Source organism: Anastrepha obliqua, chromosome 5 (genome assembly GCF_027943255.1).
Source record: "Anastrepha obliqua isolate idAnaObli1 chromosome 5, idAnaObli1_1.0, whole genome shotgun sequence".
Lineage (NCBI taxonomy): Eukaryota > Metazoa > Arthropoda > Insecta > Diptera > Tephritidae > Anastrepha > Anastrepha obliqua.
Genome location: NC_072896.1, coordinates 87,934,981 through 87,945,451, shown reverse-complemented (window position 1 = coordinate 87,945,451; position 10,471 = coordinate 87,934,981). Strand labels below are relative to the sequence as shown.

Below are 10,471 nucleotides of genomic sequence, written 5' to 3'. Positions count from 1 at the left end.
TGCATGTTGGAAACTGGACTTACAGCTTTTTTCTGCAATACCTTTAGCTTCATATATGTATGTATGTGTGCATGCCTGTTTGTATGTAGGAGTATTCATTTATTATTTTTTGCGATGCGAAGATGCTTTTAATTACTATTTGGTATGTGTAATTTTACAAGTATTATTTATAGTAAGTACATCTGGATATTTCAAAGTCAAGTGAAAGTATTGAACTTGAGCTACAATTTAAGAGGAGTAAAGCATTTAAACAATTAAGAAATAAGAATATCAATGCAACATAGCTGTTGTACAGATATAAATAACATTTTTGCGTAAATAAGTTTTTCATATTTCATAAATAAAATTTTTGCACTAGATAGGCGCTACTAATTTCAAAGTGTAAGGGAACAATTTGTGGAAAAACATCAATACATCAATTATACACATATATATATAAGGGAGACAAGTAAGATCGAGGGACTTTCAAAACAACCATAATTTTCCTTGTTCTAATAGGCTTGTCTCTCCCTGGAGATACATACATATATATGTACTACTATATATAGAGCACACTATGGAGAGAATAATAAGGTACTATCGCTACTTTGCTCTCAGCGAATTTAATAAAATCACTGTGTGTGTAACGAACGCACTTGTGCAATTTATTCGTGTGTTTTTCTTCTTCTTGCAGTCCTGTTTGCATTTTTACATCTCTCTCATGTAAATGCATCAATGCGCAGTCACGCACTTTCTGATTGGCTCAATCTTATTTCTATCATTTTTGTATAGAACATTACCAATATTCTCTCCATCGTGACTAGGAAGTTTTTGCATTGGTCAGTTAGGTAATACAGAGAGAAAATCCCCATTCACTTTAAGAGTAGAAAATTCGAAGTTAACCATGGCTGCGTGTATTGCTCTTATATTACTAAAGTATACTTTATGTGTGAGTACAAATTGAGTAACAAGTAATAGTGACAGAAAAATATGGACAGAAAAATATGTAGAGCTTTTGAAGAAATTAACGAACACCAAAGTAAAGCGGTATCAGACATGTTCGACTAGCAAGGGTTTAAGAAAGCGCAAAGTATTTTTTATTTGGTTACTAGGAGGAAGCATCGAAAGCCTGTACCCTGTCGCTGTGAGACCTGCTACGCGGGTATTTGAACACCCGCCATCCCACACAAGATTTAACCAGAATATGTGCTCGACCATCACTACCGACTATACAGTCGTGACGAGCCTCAACCGCATTGACTGGGAGAGGAAAGCCCAGAAACGACAGCAGCAGTTGCAACTGCAGAAACGACAGCAGCAGTAGAAGCAGAAAGATAGATTAAGTATTCAATACTATTAAAATATTTAATTACATAATTAGCTAGCAAGGCCAGCTAGATTATTTCTTACATAATGTACTTGATCCAGCTAAGTCATAATTCGACAGTATTGAGGAAAAAAGGAAGAAAAAAAACCTTATAAATAATATAGTTCATAATAATCGTTTGCTTGTAAGTATTTTTTTTTTGTACCTTTGCTAGCAGGTGGACAGTGGAGATCAACTGTTTTAGACAAACGGACGACAGGTACAGACGCTTGAGTCAAACATTCACAACAGTACCAAACTGAAGATAAGAAAATAGTTTCTGAGTATTCGACTATTGCACATTCTCCGATGTTTCACTTCCTCCACAATGGCCTGAAGAGGCAGTGGGAGAAGTGAATACTATCGATGGCGTAAAGTCTCCATACGCCCATAGGAGCGGCACCTGGACGCAGGAACCTGTTGTGCCTATTGACATAAAGGCAGCTCCACCTAGAAGATATGTTAACGCGGTCCCAGGGTGGAAATCAGTCGAGGAGGAGGAATGTTATAGTGTTTGAAACCATCACGAAGTCGACTATGTTTTCTGATAGTTAGTGCGGTCTTGCTTTTTTTGCACGTACATTCTTGAGTCTCATACAGCAGGAATGAATTTAGAGGTGATGCCTTTATTAGGATAAAATATTTCGCTGCATGCTTTGTATTTTTCATACCTTCATACGCCGGATTGTCATCTTTGTTTGGTCATTGATAATTGTGTCTGAGTTTGAAAATACAGCAACATAACTGTTTTTGTGTTTCGAAAAAAAAGGTTTCTTAAAAAATGTCATTTATATGCTTAAATTAGATGAGGGCAGTTTGTAAAAGCAGATAGTGAATAGCTTGCGGAATATTTATTGTATAAATGTATTGTTATTCGTTATTCTCTTTCCTGTGGTGAGGTCGTAAAAAATCTCTTGATTACCAAGTAGTTTACGCAGTCCGAATGCGATCCAATATAAATAATTAGAAACATCAAGGAGTTTGCTTCCAAAGTAAAACTTAGATCTTTATACAGCTCTTAAAATAATTAACTTTTTTGGGTGAAATGTCATAAAATAGTTTATTATTTCAAACTAAGAGATGAACAAGCAACACATTTTATTTAAATTTATTTTTTGTGACTCAGTACTTTGTGGCTCTGAAAAAATATTTAGTAAAAAAATCAGTTTATTAATAAATAGTTTTTAGTAGTTTAAAAAATAATTTTTATGATTTTTTGTTTGTTAGTTTTTAGCGATTCAATATGAAATTTGGCAAAAAAACGCCGAAAAATCTTAGATAGACAAGTCATGTAAAATTTTGTACTAAATATTAATCGGCCGACTAACAAATTTCAGCAGTAATTCTTCCTCCCCACATCACCGTTGCCTAGGACAATGAAAAGCTGCCTCCGTCCTGGACAAAAGTCATCTTCGCGAAGCTGTCCAAGTAAGGCGATTTGAGTCACTACGGCAACTGGCGAGGAATAACCCTACTCAACGCCGTCTAAAAAATTCTAGCCGCGATCTTACAAAGCAGACTTCAATGTATCGAGCGCTACTTGAAAGCGCTGTGTTGATCAAGCCAACACTCTTCATATTATAGTAGAACAATCAGTTAAATGACACTCCCCGCTATGCATGCTGCCCGTTGACTTTAATAACGCATTCGACACAATCAATAGGCTGGCGTTGAGTAAAAAGGGAGTTTCCGCTAAGATAATAGACCTCTTCAGAACCCTTCACGAGAACTCCGAACTGGCAATGCTTCACAACGCAAACTCAGCGGCCCATCCACTACCAACGCAGGCGTAAGACAAGGTTGTCCCCTATCGACCCTTCTGTTCACCATCATCCTAGAGGGCGCCATAAGCCAATTGACCCTGCATAAAAGAGTCATCATATGGAGTTTTACCAGACATCTGGGGGACCTGAACTTCGCTCTCTCACACACTCACTGACATGCAAGTCGGACTTTAGGTTAACATCGCCAATACCAAAGCTATGAGTCAACCACAAAAAAGCAACACATATAATGGATGACAGGTGTCTGGTGGAATTCACTGATAGCTTCTGTAACCTCGGCTGAGCAGGTGAAGATGTCAACTGCAGGTTAAACAAAGCAAGGCGGTGTTCGGGTGAATGCATGCGTTAAGGGCGAGTTCGCAAATCTCCAGACGTTCTAAGTTGAGCGATTATTCAGCTCATGTGTGAAGCCAGTATGTTTGTAGGGAAGTGTAATATGGCTGGTTTCTAACACCATCACATAGACGCTACAATCTTTCGTCAACAAATGCCTCCTCGTAAACAAATGCCTCCTCATTTATAGAATATTCTGTCGATGTTGCTTGAGCTAGCAGATGCTAATATCACATGGGATAGTGCAAAAACAAAAGGCTCAGAACTAGGTTGATAGAAGGTTCTTGCTGAAGCCCTAGCTCCCGAGCGAAGTGATTTAGGAAACAGAAAATAAATATTAATCGATCTCGAAATAAAAAATACGTATTTTTTCCTTGGCAATGCAGAATACTTCTGAACGTATCATAACAAATATTCAGTACTTCGGCATTTTGTGAACCACCCTAGTGGATAATGCCCTACATATTTTTATCTAAAATATATGTCAAAAAAAATTTGAAATTTATTTATTTTACATATATTTATTTCGCGTCAATGCCTAAATTTATCTATTCACAATTTACTGTTGGCATCGATAATAAAGCTTTGGCTTTGGCTTTCGTCCTTGTCATGCAGTTATTCAATGGTGGCACGGCATTTATTTACTCCATTTAGCGTCACCCTATAATTATATGAATGAACAATATATAATTTAAAATTATTTGCTTAGTTGCCTTCACGCAAAATGGTAAGAAAACCATTAAAGATATGAAACATAGGAGATGCGATAAATAAAAATGATGCAAATAATGAAAATAATAAAACTTTTCGAAAAACCAAGTAAGGCAAGCAAGACTTAAGCAAATCTTCAGTTAGTTACTTAGTGTTTTTGTTGGAGTTGGAATTAAACGAAAATTAATGTTTGCAAGAAGTTGCATTACTCACTTGAACTGCATTTAAAAAACTGTCAACGGCGGCATAAATCTGTAGGCCTTGCCATGGCTGGACAACGTCAAGGCGCATAACACAAATTACAGTTATAGGCAAAATAGGCTCAAAGATTGCTTTATTATAATTTATTTAAAGGGTAATAATACAAAAAAATATATATATGGTACATTTAATCTGCAGACTTAAGAAAAAAAAACAACAAAACTCTAAACAATGGGAGAAATTATACAAAAGACTTAAGCAGCGAACTCAGAAGAGAAGATGAATAACTCATTAGAGCGCTTCTTTGACAAGTGATTAGAATGTTTTAGACATTGCGTAATTTTTTTTGAAAATTGGTTTATATTTAGGTTTGATTAGGTATGATAAGGAGTAAACTCAAACATTTTTGAAAAAGAAAAATAAAAATTTTGAGATTTATTCAATGTTCAAAATTTTGGTATAGAGCTTTTTAAAGTGAAATATCTTCTGTTCTTTTGACATACATTTTTTTAAATTAAATTTTTAGTTAAAAAATACTTTTTGAAAAACATTCTTTTTTTAATTTGATTTTTGGTAGAAAATATACTTTTTGGAAAACATTTTTTTTCAATTTAATTTTTAGTAGAAAATGTATATTACTTTTTGGAAAACTTTTTGTTTTTAATTTTTAGTTTAAAATATACTTATGAAATTTTTTTTTTTTGGAAAAGTTTAAATTTTTTTGTTATTTTTTGGGAAAAAATTGTTTTTATCATTTTTTGAAAACATCCCCGTGTCTTTAATTGCTAAGATTATGTGCAGTAATCCCTCCAAATTTCATGGTAGTAAAATATTATCAAAAAAAGATACTTATTAGAAAATTTTGTTTGGAAAGTTAACAATTTTTGGGAATTTTGTTTTTCATTTTTGAAGAACACCCCCTGTCAATTATGCGGAGTCATTCCTAAGGTTTTAATAGAAAATACGTAAAGCGAACGAACAGGAAACCAGTGCAAAAGATTGGCAGATAAAAGGTTTCCTTATTATTTATTATTTTTTTATTATTTACCCCACTCTATTTATTGAAGCCCCTTCTACAACGTAAGCCACTTTCAGCAATAAGTGATTCTCCGAGATTTCCTTACTGCTCACTACAGAACTCTTTGCTTGCAGAAGTATGTAAATTTAAATGATGAAAAAATTAAAAAAAATAATTATTTTATAAAGTCTTAATTCGTATCTGCAATTATTTATGAGACCACAAAACAAGAAAACAACGCAAAAAAGCTCGCTGCCAACACCAACGTCAGCCGCAGCATAACAGAGCAGTCACAGCGTCTAACTGCTAAGCAAAGCTTCATATGCAATGCCGCACCACAAATCGGCACTGCTGCTACGCCGAAGCCAGCCAAAGTGAGGCGTCTGCTTAGCCGAAGTGATGCGCTCCCTGTGCTACTTCGTGAATACAGTTGACGCAGCTGCTGACGCACCGAAGCTTACTGCGCCTAACAGTCTGCTGGACGTTGCTGTGGTGGCGTTGGTAATAAAGCAGCAAAGGCAGCATAAGCAGTGGTGACGATGACTTTAACGATGACGATGATGGTGGTGGTGATGTTGGTGTGAATGACGCGTTTTTTGGGGACAGCTATAAACTGTGGTAAGATCGTTGAGGCGATCAGTTGGTAAAAGTGTTGCGTTGCGTATGGTTTGAGCTAAAACTACCGCAGTGATTTCAAATTGAAAAATATAACTGCATAATCTGCTACAAATAATCCTAAAGGAACTGTGCAATAAAGAAAAACAGAGGCTTACGAAAAAAAAACTTTCGAAAATATATTGAATTGAATTCAATTGAATACAACAACAACAGAAGGTGAATATCCTTGTGATTTTAGAGTGCGAGTGTGTACGTAAAAGAGTGCAAAGGGATGGAATGCGCATGAGTGGGAGTAGTACATGAAGTGGCAAGGAACTAAATTAGCTACAGTCTGTGAATTTGTGTGAAATGATGAGTCTATGTTTATGTGAATGTATTTTTAAATGAGAAATGGGACACGTAATGCAATATGTAGAAGAAAGTTAAATGCAACAGTTGAATGGAAAAAAGATTGTTTGAGTTGCTGGCTATTGGAAATAAAGTTTGAAAGAAACAAATTTGAAGTATTGATGTTAAAAGTCTTTACTTTCAAACAATAATAAATAAAAGGCAAAATAAAATAAGACGTAAGAGACTAAATCTGAACTAGCCAAAAGTAACAAGAAATAAACAAATAAGTAAAAATATGTAAATAAAAAAAAATTTAAAATATAAAAATATAATAAATAAAAACAAATGAAAAACTAAAATTCGATAAAAAATTAAGTGAAATAAAATAAAACTATACAACACAAAGTAAAAGCATTAAACACAAAATAAAAGAAATAAATAAATTAATTGAAATAAAATAATTTTTAAATATGAACTATGAATTTTATTGAGACAATACCAAATAAGATGAAATAGTAAAATTACGTAAAAATAAGCTAGTAAAAAAGTGTAGTCTAAACTAAATTGAAAAACAAAAAAATAAAAATAAACAAAAAGTAAAAAATAAAAAAATATATCGAATTGAAGTTAAACGAAATAAAAAAAAATTGAAAAACATTAAAGAAATAAAAAAATTATTTTTACAAAAATAAAATAATATGAATTAAAAAAAATTAAATAAAATAAATTGAAAGACATTAATCAAATACGAAATCATTTTTATGAAAATAAAAGAATATGAAATAATTAAAAACATTTAAGAAGAATTACATAAAATAAAATAAAAAGTAAAATGATATTTTCAAAAAAATCCAATTGATTAAACTTCAAAATAAAAAATAAAAATAAACAAATAAAATGGATTAAAATAAATTAAAAACTATAAATAAAGTAAAATAAAAAATTCAAAGAAATCGTAATAAAATAAAACAAATAAATAAAATAAATAAAATATTATAGAAATCAAACAAAAAAAAAAATTTAAAATAAAATAAAATTAAATTAAAAAAATAAATTTTTTATTTGGTTACAAAAATAAGTTAATTTAAAAGAGTAGAAAAACTTAATCAAATAATAAGAAATAGCAAATTGAAGAAAAAAATTATTTAAAATTTAAATTAAATAAAACAAGTTAAAAGCTATAAGTAAATAAAATAAAACTTTAATCTTGTTGAAAAAAAGAATAAGATAATTTAAAATAATTGAAAGAAATAGGGTTAAATAAATCCAACAAATAAGTAAATAAATAATATAATAATAAACAAAAAATAAAAAAATTAAGAATCAAATTGAATTTAAATTAAGTATGAAATTTAACGAAATTGTATCTAATAAATAAGTAGATAAATAAATTAATAAATAAATAATGAAATAAAAAGAAATAAAAATTAAAAAATGTAATTGAATTTAAATAAAATGGAATAAATAAAAAAATAAACCTTCGACAAAAGAAATAAAAAAATAGAAATTTCAGTTTTTTACAAAAATAAGATAATTTAAAATAATAGAGAAAAATTATAAAAAATAAATATATAAATAAATAAATTAATATTCAAAAAATTAGAGAGAATACAAATGTCAAATTTAATTTAAATGAAACTAAATAAAATAGTAATAAAATATAATTTTTATTTCGTTACAAAAAATAAGTTAATTTGGAATAATAGAAAAAATTAAAATCGAACAAAATTAAAGAAAACATAAAAAATGAATTAAAAATCAAGTTGATTCTAAATAAAATAGAATAAAATAAATCAAACATCATAAATAAAATCAAAAGTAAGATAAATTAAAACATAAACAATTAAAGCAAAACAAAATGTCACAAATTGTAGAAAATGAAAAATCTATTAAACAAAACAAAAGTTAAGGCAAAATAAAATAGAAAGAAATAAAAATAAATAAAATAAAAATATACAAAAACTAAATAAATAAATAGTTTAATGCAAAATAAAAAAATCCATTGAAATACATTACAAAAAAACTAAATAAATTAGAAGAAATTAATAAATTTAAATAAAGCTATGTTAAGAATTAAGGAAATAAGGTAAACAGAAAGGAAATAAATACAAATAAAATAAAATAAAATAAATAAATAAAAAAATTATAAATTCAGCTAAATTAAATTCATAAAAATTATGAAATTAATTAAATAAAAAACAACTAATAATAAATAAAATAAGCAAATTCAACTAAATTATAATAAATTGAAATCATACGCATTATAAAAAAGGGGCTTACAAAAAAATTAAAGTAAAATTCAAAATAATAAATAACAAACTAAATAAATTAATTCTACTCAATTAAAATCATAAAAATTACAAAAAAATAAAATAAAATAAAAAACAATAAATAATAAATTAAGGAAATAAATTGAACTCAATTAAATCATCAAAATTACGAGAAATGGAAATAAAATAAAAAAACAATAAATAATAAACTAATTAAATAAATTCAACTCCACTTAAATTATAAAAATTACGAAAAAATATAAATAAAATAAAAAACAATGAATAATAAACTAAATAATTAAATTCAACTCAATTAAAATCATAAAAATTACGAAAAAAATAAAAATAAAATAAAAGACAATAAATAATAAACTTAGTAAATAAATGCAACTCAATTAAAATCATAAAAATTACGAAAAAAATAAAAATAAAATAAAAAACAATAAATAATAAACTAAGTAAATTAATTCAATTCAAAATCATAAAAATTACGAAAAAATATAAACAAAAATAAAATGGAAAACAATAAATCATAAATTTTGTAAATAGATTCAACTTAATTAGAATAAATGAAAATCCTATGCAAAACAAAAACAGAGGCTTACAAAAAAAAAAAATAAATACTTAATAGACAATAAATTCAGCTAAATTCAAGTAAATTAAAATTATACGCTTAAATATTGAATTCAAAATAAATTCATTTCTCTAAAATTATAAAATGTTATTTACGCTCTCAAATTAAATGAATACAGCTTCATCTCTAATCCAACTCCACGCCGACCACTCAAACATTATCACACATTTTCTAAACTACAAATCCCGCTGCCGAATGCTTGTAAGCTTCTACGAAAAAAATTGGTATTTTTTTTTTAATTTTTCGTGCTGCTAAAATCTGTGTCAGCCACTTAAGCACGTGATTCGTGAGCACTGCACGTTTCTCCAATTGTTTTTTACCGCACGCGCATGCAGATCTATGCACGCAAAGCTGCATATCCGTTAAAATCTCATGACAGATGCCCAGTTCAAAGAATTGGAAAAAAAGAGAAATGGTTTCGAATGCGTGCTTAGATTACTTAAGAAATTTAGCGCAAAAGTTCAATGAATGAAATCTGCATTGGTTTGGTAAATAGAATATTTTTCCATTGCCATTTGCTTTTGATACGCTTTTTTGCCATTTATATTCACTTAACGCGCATGCGCCAACCCAACGCAAGTAGTCGCGCATGCCTCTTGCACTTAGACGGAGCAAGCAAGCGCCCTCGGGGATGTGCCTTCGTGCATGTATTTGTATATGTATATGTATGTCAATATATACAAAATATATTATAAAATAAATTATGCACCTATTTGCATAATGCAACAATACACCAACCAGCTGGCTCAAAAGTACACCAACTTCTGTGCGAAAGCACCAGCTGTGCGAAGTTTTATATTTTTTATGCATAAATCTCTTCATTACTCACTGGCATTTGCATATTTAGAGCCAACTATGTATTTCTATTTGTCGACAGCTAACTTTGCATTTATGCATTCACACATACATACATATGTGTGCTCATACATACAAATACAGATTCACTTTGCATAAGTAAATAAAATTTGAAAATTTAAAAAAAGCAGTGTGGCTTCAATTTTTGAAGTAATAAAAATTTTCACAAAACTTGCAGTTTTAATTAATTGTAATTTGTTTTTGTGTTTTTTTTTTTGTACATAAATTATTTTTTATGCAAATTCCTTTCCTTTAAGCTCATTGCAATGCACTCGAGTGCATGTAACGAAGTGTTGCAATAAAATTCACATTTATTTACATTTAGATGGCGAATTGTTAATTAAAACCCGCGCTATGTTACTTTATGCACCC

The 10,471-nt window shown here is 29.4% G+C and overlaps 1 protein-coding gene across 1 annotated transcript in view; it reads left to right on the top strand.

The window, feature by feature from the left end:
* Window positions 1–6,024: 6,024 nt before the first annotated feature.
* The window catches only part of LOC129248268 (uncharacterized), a 56,973-nt gene continuing 52,526 nt past the window's right edge, over window positions 6,025–10,471 (top strand). Inside the window, exon 1 of the mRNA XM_054887753.1 lies at window positions 6,025–6,226. The gene's annotated coding sequence lies outside the window, so the exon portion shown is untranslated. The remainder of the gene's footprint in view (window positions 6,227–10,471) is intronic.